General features: G+C 43.2%; 1 pseudogene; it reads left to right on the top strand.

Moving 5' to 3' along the window:
- The first annotated feature begins 6,169 nt into the window (after positions 1–6,169).
- Positions 6,170–6,288, top strand: LOC126413500 (5S ribosomal RNA; annotated as a pseudogene).
- Positions 6,289–16,053: the final 9,765 nt, after the last annotated feature.

Below are 16,053 nucleotides of genomic sequence, written 5' to 3'. Positions count from 1 at the left end.
TCTACATTTGTGACGTCATAGCTAGTTACAGTGGATTAGGCTGGCACACAATGGAAAGCATATGAATTTCATATGGCGTGAGTAGGCTGCTTCCCTACACACCCAACCAACCATAAAGCTGCAACTTAGCAAATTTTCAGACGATATTCTACCAAACATTCGGACATACGCTGTAAATATTAATTTATGTGGTATACAAATAATGGATATGATACATAAATGCGAAATAATGTTAATAAAATAACTGAGAGTTCTTGAGTGATTTAATTCAAAATTTTTTGTCAGTAATAAATATTAAGATGGACATACGCTATACATTTCTTAAAATAACAATATATAGATTTTCTGTTGAAAACGACTGCGAAAAATACAAATCCTGAGCTGTACTGTGGCGTGAAAATTTGTGGTTTAGTTTGCTTTCTTGTAGATTCGTTTAACTATGATAACAAGGCATTTACAACTATAGACAAACTGTTTCTGCTTATATTCTTTCTCCTTATACAAAAAATACGCAAATTGCGTATCAACAACGTGGTATTTCGTCTTACTCCTTGCAGTAGTTTAAAAAACATTGCGTCCATGTTGGTTTCATTCATGTTTTCAATATACAGCATTATTCTCCACTCCTTTGGCTAGAAACTCCTATTTTTCAACATAATCTGCATTCGAAGAGATGGCCTTATGTACCCTTAATGGGAGGGCCTGTATGCCCGGCCGTACTACTCTACCGGTCGAGGTGGGAAGCAACGTCTTGCTGCATCAACAACGTCCTCACATCTCTGTATTTCTTCACGACGAGTGCATCCTTCTTTTGAGCAAACTGATGGAAGCTCTTTGTGGTCCTCTGTTAGGAGGCGAGGACCCCACCAGGGACACACTTTTTACTGCCCCATTTGGTGAAAGAGTGTACAACCACTGCCAACAGAGCCGTCAAGATAAGCAGCGAGGTGTTTGACTGTAATACGTCGATCACTTGGAATGAGAGGGTCCACATGTTCCAACACTGCAGGAGTCCCAGGAGTCACACGGCCGGTACGCGGGAGATCGGACAGCTTTATCTGATCTTGTTAAGCTGATGACAGACGTCTCGCCCAATATCTCACCGTGCTTTTGTTCACTGACAGACCTCCGTAAGATATTCTGCAAGCACATATGAACATCTGCGATGCTCTGGTTTTCCGCTAAAAGAAACTCAGTAACAACTCACTGCTTGGAACACAGCCCCATTCCAGACGCCAATTTGAAGGCTATATATGGGGCTTTATGGTGGTGGTGGTTGAAGCGGAAATGCTACACGATGTCCCACAACACGTTGCGCATTTTTTCAAGCGAAACTGAACGAGAAAAAAATGTATTGCATTACTTCGTGAACGACCCGCTTAGGAAAGTTGTATTTATGGGGTATCTCCTTATGAATAGAACACTACTATGTAATCTGAATCGTCCGGAACTTTGTAATAATGACGGTTCACCGATTAAAGCCATTGTAAATACTGTCACTGAGGCACTATCTTCACAGAACTAGCAGATGGAGATGTCTCTCTCTCATACTTCATAAACCAATGGTCCTAGTCGATTCGCTCATCCATTTTAAGCGACTTCAGTTCCCAATAAAGGTTTACTTTGTAACATCTGTAGGGGGTGTGACGAACAACAGCATAGACAGGGATCCTAATTATTCAGTTGGTGGTAACCTGGTAAGGACAGCTTCACCAACGAAACGTACTGGTGTTATGCTTGTATCTGTTCTGAGGCCCCATGACCGGCTTATTTTAAACTATTCGGTCAGGAGCGTTAATTTAGAGGTGGAAAGGCTGCTTGGGTCAGGTGTGGCGCCTCATATCAGTGTTGTTCCCGTTAACTCTATCTGTACGTGGAACTATACTAGGCATGGCCTTCACCTCAACAGGAAACGGAAGGAAAAACTGTCTGGGCTATGAGCATATAACTTAAGAGGGTGGGGAGGGGGGGAGGGGGCACTATCACATGTCTTAAAGCGCAGGTGGTTACAAGCGACAAAACAGCAGCTTTTTAGGGCAGGGAGGTCAGAAACAATAGATGTTCTGAGTCAGGTTACAATGGCATTCATATGGATCAAACAGGCAGCCTGAAAGAAAATTTTAATGTACATAATTCATTCAAACAATCCCTGAATGAAACTGGAGGTATCCAAATATTTACAAAACAACTTATGTTCATCCAGTTGTAATTCAGCAAGTGCACAAAATCAGTTATCCTTATAGCATCAGAATATCCGAGGACTAGGGGGTAAGCTTAATAAGTTGCTTATTCGTGTTGAAGAACTAAGAGTTGAGCAAACCAGTTGATATAATCTGCCCCTCTGAACATCATGCGACCACTCCTGTAGATATGTTAAATGTTATAGTGTTCAGGTTAGCTTTTTACTTCTGTAGAGAAAATATAGAGAAAGAAGGATTTTGCACATTTGTCAGAAACTGTTTTAATTTCAAAAACATTGATGTTAATAAATTAAGCTCTGAGCAGCACCTAGAAGCTTGTGCAATAGAAGTATGTTTCGTAATAAGCCCTTTATAATAGTAAATATATACAGAGCACCTTCAGGAAACTTTAACGTGTTCATAAAATAATCTGGAAGACCTGTTGTCTCATCTCACCGTAAAAAATTAGAAAATAGTGGCCGCTGGTGATTTTAATGTGGATTTATTGAAAAGCTCTGTCAGTGAACGATTACTGTAATCAGTAGCACTGACTTTCAATTTAATTCCTATTGTGAATTTTGAAACTGCCGTTGATAATATCTTTGTAGTATCCACAGAAAAAAGTCATTTCACAAAACCAATTCTAAATGGGCTATCTGATATGCTGCATCTTATGTTTGGTATTAAAACTCGTCAGTACACAAAACCTATTAAATCTGAATACAAAAGTTTCATAAAGGGTCATAAATCAGTCAAAAATTGAGAATTTTATGGGACTGCTCCAAGACATGAACTGGACTGATGTTTACACTACTTCTGACCCAAATGTAAAATAGAAGTCATTCATTAATAAAGGTTCTTCCACTTTTGAAAAGTGTTTTCCCATAAGGTAACTCGAATCAAAGAGAAGCCGAAAAACGATGTATTACTCGGGAATAAGGATATTATGTGGGACGAAAAGTATGTACCATCTAGAAACAATTCTGATGTTAGCACTGTAATGCTTTACAAAGAATACTGTAAAATATTGAAGTTTGTAATCCAGGAATCTATGCAGCTTTATTATAAGAAAGAGATAATCACATGAGGCAACAAAATAAAAACTGTATTGGGTATAGTGATAACAGAGACAGGTGGGGCGAAACACGAAGAGTAACAGCTAGCTCTAAAAATAAATGATACATTGGTAACAAGTGCAAGAAGTGTGTTAAACAAGTACTTCGTTTCTGTTACTGACAGCTTTAGGTTATCAGGTTCAGTAAAGAACGCAATGGGAACTCTGAAATCAGTGTTAACAATCTACCATAGTAAAACGGTAATGACACTCGCCTCTCCCAAAGAAGTAGCAGCCATTATAAAATATTTTAAATGAAAGAGTGCTTATGTGGGTTGCGTTCTGTCTTAAGTTATTCATGTAGTCAGTCTCTTATCAGTGGAACATTTCCATTTTGGGTAAAATAAGCTGAAGTTAAGCCTCTTTACAAGAAGGAGTTTAAAGAGAGACCGTCAAAGTACGGACCAATTTCACTTTTTGCAGCTTTTTTAAAAATATTTGGAAAGATTGGTTCAAGCATTCTCTTAAGCCTCTAACTGTAAATAATGTATTGTCCATGTCACACTTCGGGTTCCTTAAGGGTTCCGATACATAGAAGGCTATTTCCATGAACAATGAGAATATACATAATTCATTAGAGAAAAAATTCGAGACTACAGGCATTTTCTGTGACCTGTCAAAAGCCTTTGACTGTTTGAATCACAGCATTCTCTTAAGTAAGAATATTCTGACGTCACTGGGAGTGCTGAAAAATGGTTTGAATCTTACCTAGCTAACAGGAAACAAAGGATGTTGTTGCGAAGTAGCTGTGGAGTATGTAATCAGCCTTCGTCTGATTGGGAATTAATGACATGTGTCGTTCCTCAAGGTTCCATCTTGCGTCTGTTACGTTTTCTTGTGTACATTAATGACCTCTAGTCTGTTACATTGCCAGATGCTAATTTTGTTTTGCCTACTTATGATACAAATATTGCCTTAAATAGCAAGTCAAATATAGATTTATAAATGGCTGCTAATCAAATTTTCACTGACATCAATAATTGGTTTAAAGCTAATTCACTGTCATTAAACTTTAGAGAGACCAATAATATGCAGTTCAGAACCTGTAAGCGATTTCCTTCCAGCATGTCTGTAACATACCAAGACATGCAGATCAAAGAGGTTCACAGTGTTAAATTTCTGTGATTCCACAGAATTGTTGAAGCACCTGAACAAGTCGGTATTAGCAATGCAAATGATTTCCTAACAGGTATCACCCGTCACGACGAGTGTTTATTTCTCTCGATTGAGTAATACGGGAGAATAGTTCCTTGGAAAGAAGAAACGAGGGACCTGGCAACATGAGTACCATACCAGGTATATTTGTTAGGTTGTGTCAGAATCTTGTTCGCCTATGTCATGCTTGCATTGAGGTTGATGGCCGTCAGTTTCAGCACATTTAGCTAGATGCAGTACAAATGGTACGTTCATTGTGTAAATGATGATGTTTGGAGTTAACTGTAATCTATGTAGATAAAAAAGTACAGGCTTATGTGATTTTATTTCTATTATGTCGTTAAACTGGGGCCTCCGACCCTAGCGCGAATTGTTTATGGAGCATCCTCTGTATCCTGTTAAATTTTGGCACTCTCTTACGGAAACATCCTGTGTGATACGTCCGGAGTATCATGTCTTAATGCTCATGCACAAGATTCTCATGATTGTTTCCATGTAGCTCTATGGAGAATGCCTAGCACACATGTCTTCCTCGTGCGATTGCGTGAGAGCTAACGTGCGCATCAACTGCAATAGTAGCCACAACGTTAATTTTCCCCTTTTCCGTCGTCAGTTATTTTCTTCTGTTTAATTGTCTAGGTTTTGCACTAGCACTTTCTCGTAACTGGTTGAAAAGGTGTATAAATAACGGCCGAGATCGTTTGCATCTATTGGGATATCCTGCCGTAAACACCGTACAAGATCGAACTGGATTGTTCCTACACTCACCATACACCATGACCATGTCGGCTTTTTCTGCATTGGTAAATCCCGTCGTCCACTCACGACTTACTGCTTGGACTGTCACACACTAACTGACTAGCAAGTCGCATTGCACTCAAGGAACACACGGGCACACTGTAAGCAAACATGACAACATGGTACCTAGCAACTACGCAAGCTGACTAGCACAACAAGTGTCGCTGTAGAAACTTCTGAAAATGCGATATCTCGCAAAAGAATAGCAGTAGAATCCAGAATCAAGCACCACTGACATCATAGTTTACCCTATGTCTTGTTTGTTCATTTCGGTAGGCATTGTTCTATTTTTTTTAAAAAGTGTATATTTGAACACCAAAATACACTCTAAGCATTATTACAGTGTTTTCATTGGCTAACAGTACGAGTCCGTGACTACCGCTCATCAGTAGCACTTTCCATTTCACGATATTTGCCGTGAAAGGTTTTGATGATTGACCCTTTTCTATTTAGCAGTAGCGAAGCTTTACTAGATTTACCAGTTAACTACAAAATTGCCTTTGGAGGGCAATGATGTCTCGTTTACTCACTAAAATGATTGAATGTTCGAGCTTAAGTCCTCCAACAATCGTACCCTGACTTAGGAAGAGCATTTATTTCCACAAGTTTCAAATACGCAAGCCGACTAGACAGAAGCTAAGTGAAGACGAAGACCACGAGAAGGTACGCAAAAGAACTCGGTAGAGACTCCATTGTACGCAGCACTAGCGACTTTACACAGCCTTAAATAACATGACATAAGACGTGACTATGCAAACGTAGCATTGAACAAGAGCTGAAATAAAATTTAAGTATTCAGTTGGTTGGGTGGTTTGTTGTTTAAAGGGACTAAACTACTAAAGTCATTAGTTCCTTGTATTCAGTTGACTTAAGGTCATGTGGTAACTACGGCTAGATTTTACACAAGCATTTACTTTGAAATGCCAACGGTCTTGCCACAGTGGTAGTACCGGTTCCCGTCAGATCACCGAAGTTAAGCGCTGTCGGGCTGGGCTAGCACTTGGATGGGTGGACCATCCGGTCTGCCGAGCGCTGTTGGCAAGCGGGGTCCACTCAGGCCTTGTGAGGCAAATTGAGGAGCTACTTGATTATGAAGTAGCGGCTCCAGTCTCGGAAACTGACATAGCGCCGGGAGAGCGGTGTGCTGACCACATGCCCCTCCACATCCGCATCCAGTTACGCTTGTGGGGTAGAGGATGACACGGCGGCCGGTCGGTACCTTCGGGCCTTCATGGCCTCTGCGGGAGGAGTTATTTACTTTGAAATGATAAATTTAAAACAACCATAGCAGATAGGATTCCGAAATGCAAAAGGTCAAATACAGACAGGTAAAATACAGTCTTTATACTCCTCTAAGGCAAATGCTACGATGCACTGGAGCGATATCATCAGAAGAGCTATGGTCTTCATTCACCACGACGAACTGGGATGCCCAGAGTCTCAAGAACAAGTGCCGCCAAACTGCTCAAATTCCGCGAGGCTGGAAAACATTCCCCCTCCATCCTAAGCCCAACGTCCAGTATCTGCGTAAAGGCCGAGGCGCAACGCACACACGAGTAACGTGGCGCGGATATGTGGCGGAGTCGTGGCGGGGACGTGTCGCTTTGTGGCGTCAGCCCCGTGTTACCAACTGGAAAAAGGTACACAGTTGTAGTTTGACGGCGACACGTCCCTCCGTCATGCTCACCATGTCCATATCCACGCACGAGTGGCGCTCTGCTGTATTCATTCTCTGGTGAAATGCGGCGCAGCCGTGTATCACAGATAATGAGACACAAGTTAATGAGAGCCACTACCTGAGACAGTTGTAAGGTTCAGACCCAGCTGAAGGCCTTTTGTAAATGTCGTAACAATATCGTATCGCAAATGTTGCCGGTTGCCGGTTTCAATCATTATGATCATTTTCAGATCGATCTAAAAATAGAAATTTTGCAGAATTGTGAATATATGCACGTAACAGTAGGCAATCAACTGTTACAAGCAGTATCGTGATATATATGGTACGGAAGATAAGCAAACATACCTGTCTTAAGTTAACAGGGTTAACAGAATGGGAAAATAAAATACACTACCGGCCATTGAAATTGCTACACCAAGAAGAAATGCAGATGATAAACGGGTTTTCATTGGACAGCTATATTATACTAGAACTGATATGTGAAAAAAATGGTTGAAATGGCTCTGAGCACTATGTGACTTCTGAGGTCATCAGTCGCCTAGAACTTAGAACTAATTAAACATAGCTAACCTAAGGACATCACACACATCCATGCCCGAGGCAGGATTCGAACCTGCGACCGTAGCGGTCGCTCGGCTCCACACTGTAGCGCCTAGAACCGCACGGCCACACCGGCCGGCAACCGACATGTTATTACATTTTCACGCAATTTGGGTGCATAGATCCTGAGAAATGAGTACCCTGAACAACCACCACTGGCCGTAATAACGGCCTTGATACGCCTGGACATTGAATCAAACATAGCTTGGATGGCGTGTACAGGTACATCTGCCCATGCAGCTTCAACACCATACCACAGTTCATCAATAGTACTGACTGGCATATTGTGACGAGCCAGTTGCTCGGGCACCATTGACCAGACGTTTTCAATTGGTCAGAGATCTGGAGAATGTGCTGTCCAGGGCAGCAGTCGAACATTTTCTGTATCCAGAAAGGCCCGTACAGGACCTGCAACATGCGGTCGTGCATTATCCTTCTCAAATGTAGGCTTTCGCAGGGATCGAATGAAGGGTAGAGCCACAGGTCGTAACACATCTGAAATGTAACGTCCACTGTTCAAAGTGCCGTCAATGCGAACAAGAGCTGACCGAGACGTGTAACCAATGGCACCCCATACCACCACGCCGGGTGATACGCCAGTATGGCGATGACGAATAAACGCTTCCAATGTGCGTTCACCGCGATGTCGGCAAACATGGATGCAACCATCATAATGCTGTAAACAGAACCTGGATTCATCCGAAAAAATGACGTTTTGCCATTAGTGCACCCAGCTTCGTCGTTGAGTACAGCATCGCAGGCGCTCCTGTCTGTGATGCAGCGTCAAGCGTAACCGCAGCCATGGTCTCCGAGCTGATGCTAATCCATGCTTCTGGAAACGTTGTCGAACTGTTCGTGCAGACGTTTGTTGTCTCGGAAACGTCCCCATGTGTTGACTCAGGGATCGAGACGTGGCTGCACGATCCGTGACAGCCATGAGGATAGGATGCCTGTCATCTCGACTGCTAGTGATACGAGGCCGTTTGGATCCAGCACAGCGTTCCGTATTACCCTCCTGAACCCACTTCCATATTCTGCTAACATTCAGTGGATCTCGGGCAACGCGAGCAGCAATGTCGCGATAGGATAAACCGCAATCACAATAGGCTACAATCCGACCTTTATCAAAGTCGGAAAAATGATGGTATGCATTTCTCCTCCGTACACGAGGTATCACAATAACGTTTCACCCGGCAACGTCGGTCAACTTCTGTTTCATCATCATCATCATCATCATCATCATTTAAGACTGATTGTGCCTTTCAGCGTTCAGTCTGGAGCATAGCCCCCCTTATAAAATTCCTCCATGATCCCCTATTCAGTGCTAACATTGGTGCCTCTTTTGATGTTAAACCTATTACTTCGAAATCATTCTTAACCGAATCCAGGTACCTCCTCCTTGGTCTGCCCCGACTCCTCCTACCCTCTACTGCTGAACCCATGAGTCTCTTGTGTAACCTTGCTTCTCCCATGCGTGTAACATGACCCCACCATCTAAGCCTGTTCGCCCTGACTGCTACATCTATAGAGTTCATTCCCAGTTTTTCTTTGATTTCCTCATTGTGGACACCCTCCTGCCATTGTTCCCATCTACTAGTACCTGCAATCATCCTAGCTACTTTCGTATCCGTAACCTCAATCTTGTTGATAAGGTAACCTGAATCCACCCAGCTTTCGCTCCCATACAACGAAGTTGGTCGAAAGATTGAACGGTGCACAGATAACTTAGTCTTGGTACTGACTTCCTTCTTGCAGAAGAGAATAGATCGTAGCTGAGCGCTCACTGCATTAGCTTTGCTACACCTCGCTTCCAGTTCTTTCACTATGTTGCCATCCTGTGAGAATATGCATCCTAAGTACTTGAAACCGTCCACCCGTTCTAGTTTTGTTCCTCCTATTTGGCACTCAATCCGTTTATATTTCTTTCCCACTGACATCACTTTCGTTTTGGAGATGCTAATCTTCATACCATAGTCCTTACATTTCTGATCTAGCTCTGAAATATTACTCTGCAAACTTTCAATCGAATCTGCCATCACAACTAAGTCATCCGCATGTGCAAGACTGCTTATTTTGTGTTCACATATCTTAATCTCACCCAGCCAGTCTATTGTTTTCAACATATGATCCATAAATAATATGAACAACAGTGGTGACAGGTTGCAGCCTTGTCTTACCCCTGAAACTACTCTGAACCATGAACTCAGTTTACCGTCAACTCTAAATGCTGCATGACTATCCATGTAAAGACCTTTAATTGCTTGCAAAAGTTTGCCTTCTATTCCATAATCTCGTAGAACAGACAATAACTTCCTCCTAGGAACCCGGTCATATGCCTTTTCTAGATCTATAAAGCATAGATACAATTCCCTGTTCCACTCATAACACTTCTCCATTATTTGCCGTAAGCTAAAGATCTGGTCCTGACAACCTCTAAGAGGCCTAAACCCACACTGATTTTCATCCAATTGGTCCTCAACTAATACTCGCACTTTCCTTTCAACAGTACCTGAGAAGATTATACCCACAACGCTGATTAAAGAGATACCTCTGTAGTTGTTACAATCTTTTCTGTTTCCACGTTTAAAGATTGGTGTGATTACTGCTTTTGTCCAGTCTGATGGAACCTGTCCCGACTCCCAGGCCATTTCAATTATCCTGTGTAGCCATTTAAGACCAGACATTCCACTGTATTTGATGAGTTCCGACTTAATTTCATCCACCCCAGCTGCTTTATTGCACTGCAATCTATTGACCATTTTCTCCACTTCCTCAAAACTTCTGTTTGTGTATGAAAAATCGGTTGGAAACTTTCCTCATGTCAGCGCGTTGTAGCTGTCGCCACCGGCGTCAATCTTGTGTGAATGCTCTGAGAAACTAATCATTTCCATATCACAGCATCTTCTTGCTGTCGGTTAAATTTCGCCTCTGTAGCTCGTCATCTTCGTGGTGTAGCAATTTTAATAGCTAGTTGTGTATGTAGCCATAAATGGCATCGTCACATACTCTACAATCATGATAAAATGGTGAGAATTCATGAACAGTGATGTTGGGTCGTCGCTGGAATACTATGATTACAATTACGTTGCAAGCAGCTGAGCTGGCGTGGCCCCTGAAAGTACATGGTGATGCATAAAGAATGACCCGATTTTAAATAGTATTATTTATTAGGAAGAAGGGCTTAACACCAGCAAATTGCATACTAAATTACACAGAAAAAACAGAAGTTTATAAAAATCCACCATAAATGTTCAATGTGTCCTCTATTTGCTGCACGTACGACATTTAGCCAATAGCCGAATTCATCCCAAACTGAGCGTATGGTGTCTTCTGGGGAAGCTACGGCAGCTGATACTCTGGTTTGTAGTTCATCAATATTACGAGGTACGGGAGGAACGTAAAGACATTAACATATCCCCCCAGGAAGAAATCATACGGTGTTAAGTCAGGGGACCTAGGAGGCCAAGACTGTAAAGCCTGGTCTCGCGGTCCTGTACGGCCTATCCAACGTTGAGGCACGTTAGCATTCAGGAAACTGCGCACGTTGCTGTGCCAGTGCGGTGATGTTCCATCTTGCAGATAGATGAAATCGTCAAGTTGTGGGAATAACCAATTCCTTAGCATTGCAAGATATGTTTGTCCTATTACGGATTCTTCCTCAAAAAAGTATGGTCCATAAACTTTGCTTGGCGAAACAGCACAAAAAACATTGCCTTCTGGTGAATTCGTTTGTGTTCAATAGTTGAGTATTTTCGAGCCCCCATATACACGCATTATGACGGTGAACCTTACCGTTAATATGGAAAGTTGCCTCATCGCTGAATATCAACCGTGACGTTAAAGTGTCATTTTTCATGTCCTCCTAGAATAGCATTGCTAAAGTTCACTCGTTTCACTTTGTCCGTATCTCGAAGAGCTTGTACCAATTGTAATCGGTATGGTTTGAGGGCTAAACGACGCCATAACACATGCCATACTGTCATGTGCGGTAACGCAAGTTCTCGGCTAGCACGACGCGGAGACTTGCGGGGGCTCCGCTCAAATGCTTGTCGTGTTTGTTCCACTGTTTGTTCAGCAACGCGTGGCCGGCCAGGACTTTTGCCTTAACAGAGGCACCCTGTTTGGTTAACCTGTTTATACTACCGTCGAATGTTCTTTGATGATTGTGGTTTAGCACGAAATCTAATATGTAACGCCTGCTGAACTGCGATCACTGATTGAGGACGACTAAATTCAATAACACAATACACCTTCTGTTGCGCCGACTCCATATTGCGCGAGACTGGCTGCGCGCTCCAGGTCAGCGCTCGTAGCGACATCTAGCGGATTTTATCGGAAACTCTAGACCATGCCGATTACATCTAGCGCTACTTCAGCTACGGAGTGACATTTGTCTCAGTAATATTACAAGTTAAAATCGGGTCATTCTTTTTGGGACACCCTGTTGAACCGTAAATTTACTTTCAAAATCTTTTCTTAAAGAATTTAATCACACTAGGTGAGCGTGGAAGCAGTTGCCAGGAAGTAACTGATAGAAAATGAAATTACTTTTAACAAATGTGAATTTTATTCCTAAAAGCTTTTTCAAAAACAGATTTAAAATTATAAGCAGAAAAGCACCCTCGAAATATCAAGTTACAATTTTATTTAGAGGCTGAAAGAACAATATTAACAGTCCGAGCCTTCGGGTTGAGAAGCTTGCCTGCTCCCTTTCAAAACGGCCGTAGTCATGACCACTCACAACAACCTCTGAAAGAGTACACTGGTGCAAATTTGCCACACACCAGATTACTTTAAAATAAAATTTTTTTAACAACTCACACGAACACGTAAACTAGGCTCCCCCTAAAAGGGAAGGAAATGGTACAACACTCAAATTATTTGCCACCGAGAGTGCAATTTTTTTAATTTCTTTTATTTTTATTTTTTTGAAGGAGTCTTACGCTGGAAGGGTGGCAACCTTATAACCTAAAATGACTATTTAAATAAAACCCATAAAATGCAGACTTACATAAAATCTACAACATGCTCTACATTACACATATACCACCTCGCAAGATGATAGGCAAGATAAAAACATTTTTCAAGAACTTTAGCCTTTAAGCAATACATTCGTTAACACTGAATCCGAAAAACATGACAGAGGCAGCTATTGACGTACGGCAGACCGACAGACAGACACTAACTGCCTAACAAATGCGGAGGGGAGACAGACGAAGCAAGCTGGGGACGAGAGACTGACCAAGAAAACAAGTAGATTTTAACAGGTAAATGAAACAGCATATCTCCAGTCACTTAACTTCTAATAACTGCGATTTCTGGCGAAGACCTGGCGCAGCACCCCCAACGCTCTCCTGAACCGTCCGCTGCCAGCCGCTTCAACGGGCGCAGGAAGACGCCCTGCTCCCGTCTCACGGCGTCGCAGCCCACACCGGCCAGCCAGATGTCGTGGTTTCGCTCCTGTTGCTCTCGTGTGAACCGCGAAGCCACTACCCCTTTCAATACACCGCACTCATGTGGGGAGCTCACATGCGACGACGCTGAAGGCGGACAACTCATCTCGTGTCTCAGTGCGCGACCGACCAACCGACCGATCCAACCCCCAATGACCGCTGACCGAGCAACTCGAACAGACTGGCGGCCTAACGCGCAGATTCAGACCGGGCGACCACTAGCTGAGTTCCGTTACTGGCGGAGTGGCAAGACTCTCATTTTCTGGCTTTAAAATTTGATCCAAACGACAGACATACTAGCACTCCGACGAGAGACAGACACTAACTGCCGCACAAATGCAAACGAGAAACAGACCAGCAACTCTTGACACGCGACTGACCTAGCCTCACTCCGACTGACCAACTGCCTCCGACTGACCAACTTAACGTACGGCAGACCGACAGACAGATAGACACTGACTGTCCGACACTGAGCCGGCTGACCAACTGATTAGACTCAGACTGGCAGACTGACCCCTTGCCGACTTTTTTTTTTTCTTTATTGTGATTTCATTCCCCTGCCCCGTATGGGCAGGGGAGGGCTGTCAGCAGCACAACCCACCGCTCTTCAGCCGAGTGACACGACAACTAAAACAAGAATAAAATAATGCATACATAAGGAGATAAAAAGGGGAACATAAAACAGAGTAAGGGGAGAAAATGGAGGTAAAAATACACTGACATGTAGACGTTCATTGGGGACAGTTAAAAAAGTCACCAGAAAGTTAAAAAACACAGTTGGCGATTCTTAAAACACAGCGGAGACACTGGATGCGCATGCACAGGTTAAAAGTTTGCCACAGTATTATAAACACTCCGAAACAACACACTTAAAACCCACTTGGAGCGCACACGACGAAGAATAAAACGACCAGGTGGGACCTGCCGAGGGAAAGGTCAGAGAGGATGGAAAAGGAGGGGAGAGCATGGGGCAGCTGGGGAAGTGGCGGGATGAAGAGAGGAGGGGCAACCGTGGGTTCACAAAGAGGCAGGAGACACATGGGGCGGGAGAGGAAAAAGGAAGACAGGGCAGGAGGGAGCGCAGAGACACTGAAAGAAGGCACAAGAGATGGAGGGGGAGTAGGAGGGGAAATCCGCTCAGAAGGAGGGAGGGGGAGGAGAGGGAGCCCTGAGGAGGAGGCAGGAAGAGGGGGTAGAGTTGGTAGGAAGGGTAGATGTCAGGGCGAAGCTCATCATCCGGGAGGGATAGACGGTGGAAGTTGTGTTGGGAAAGGAGATGGAGGGTGTGGAGATGGAGAGAGGGAGGGACACAACGGTAAAGGTGCGGCAACTGGTTGGGAGTGGAGAGGAAGGGAGATACCAGGGGGTGAGGGGGATCAAGGCGGCGGACAATTTATAGTGTGTGGATGTGTTCAAGGAAAAGGAGAAGGTGGGGGAAGGGGATGATGTCATAGAGGATGTGCGTGGGGGACGGAAGGCAGATGCGGAAGGCGAGGCGGAGTGCATGGCATTCGAGGATTTGGAGGGCTATATAGAACTGGGGAGGGGCGGAAATCCAAGCGATGCTGGCATAACAAAGGATGGGGCAGATCATGGATTTGTAGGTGTGAAGGATGGTGGAAGGATGCAGACCCCACGTCTGGCCCCTTGCCGACCTCAAAGCGACCCTTAAATGCACGTGAACAGGCAACCTTTCCCCTTTCCCACCAGAGGAAGACACCAAAGCTGCAATTGCCACAGCGACGCCACCGCCAGACACGGAGGGGAATTGCTTCACACAACGCGCTGCGGCGCGCTCTTCAAAACAGCAGTTTTTACTATGGCTCACCTGTATACAACAGGTTTATTTGATAGAAGCTGTTCTTACCAACAATATTTAATTCAGTGCTTGTCATAAGCGAAGACCTAAACCGTCATTTGGAACCCTGTTGTGAATAATTATGTATATTTTCTAAATATGGGTGCTTAGTGGATGCAATAGCTAGTCTGAAATAAAATTGAAGATGGCTTTAGAAAGTATGTGCAAAGACAGTTTTTAATAAATCCTGGAAATGGTTGTTATATTTGCACTGAATAGTTCGTATTATTTACGGCTATAATGTCGGCGCATTGAAGTATGGTCACTTGAAATGTCCCCTTTGGAAAATTGTGAATTACTGTGCTGATAAACCTCTTACATTATTTGATTTTCAAACAGCTGAGCAGAACTAAACGTACTCAGACATTTCGCTCTTTACCTATTCTGATCAACACTAAACTGACACACAATATTTTTAGCGCAACGCAATCTGACTTTCAATAATCCCTACAAAAGAATGACACTGACTAACATTAACGTATATCTTACACAAATCACTTACCTCACAAAAATCTTCGTTACTCGAACTACTGCCATACAGCGAGCGCCACTACTGCCAGCTAAATAAAAGATTCAAACTACTGAAGGCACTAACTACTGATAGGCATAGTTAATGTAAGATTTTGATAGAGAACAAACAATGTATTTACCTTAATAGTGTTCAAAAGTCATAATATATATGTATATCAGTTCATAACATCCAGTCTTACAAATTTACTCTTTCTGACGGACACACGTCCTGATCATCCACTCTCAAAACTCCGCCATCCCACTCCCCACATCCACCACTCCTGGCGGCTCACCTCCAACTGCGCAACACTACGCGCTGTTAACAGCCAACTGCCCAGCTCTACAATAGCAAATTCCAACAATGCAAACCAGCCACATACTGTACACAGCACAGTCAGTGATTTTCATATAGAGCGTTACATGGCGTTACCAACATAAAATCCTAAACAGCCTACTTACATACTAATCGCAATAAAGTTGAGTGATATGTAACTAGTATTTTTATTGATGATATTAACTCTCTAAGGGTTGCAACACAATTGTGCGTTAATACTCTGATGTGCAACACATGACGAACGTAGCTTCCTCATGATGTGCCACTGCAAAGCTCAATGAAACTTGGACCTTACGTGGAAAGAACTGTTACAATGTAGTACAGTACTGTAACTGCAGGAAATAGTCAGTGAGACGAACAGAAATCCCACTTT

This window comes from Schistocerca serialis, chromosome 7 (genome assembly GCF_023864345.2).
Source record: "Schistocerca serialis cubense isolate TAMUIC-IGC-003099 chromosome 7, iqSchSeri2.2, whole genome shotgun sequence".
In the NCBI taxonomy this organism is placed as follows: domain Eukaryota; kingdom Metazoa; phylum Arthropoda; class Insecta; order Orthoptera; family Acrididae; genus Schistocerca; species Schistocerca serialis.
Note: the sequence above shows the minus strand (reverse complement) of the source record. Positions and strands in the feature narration are given on the sequence as shown.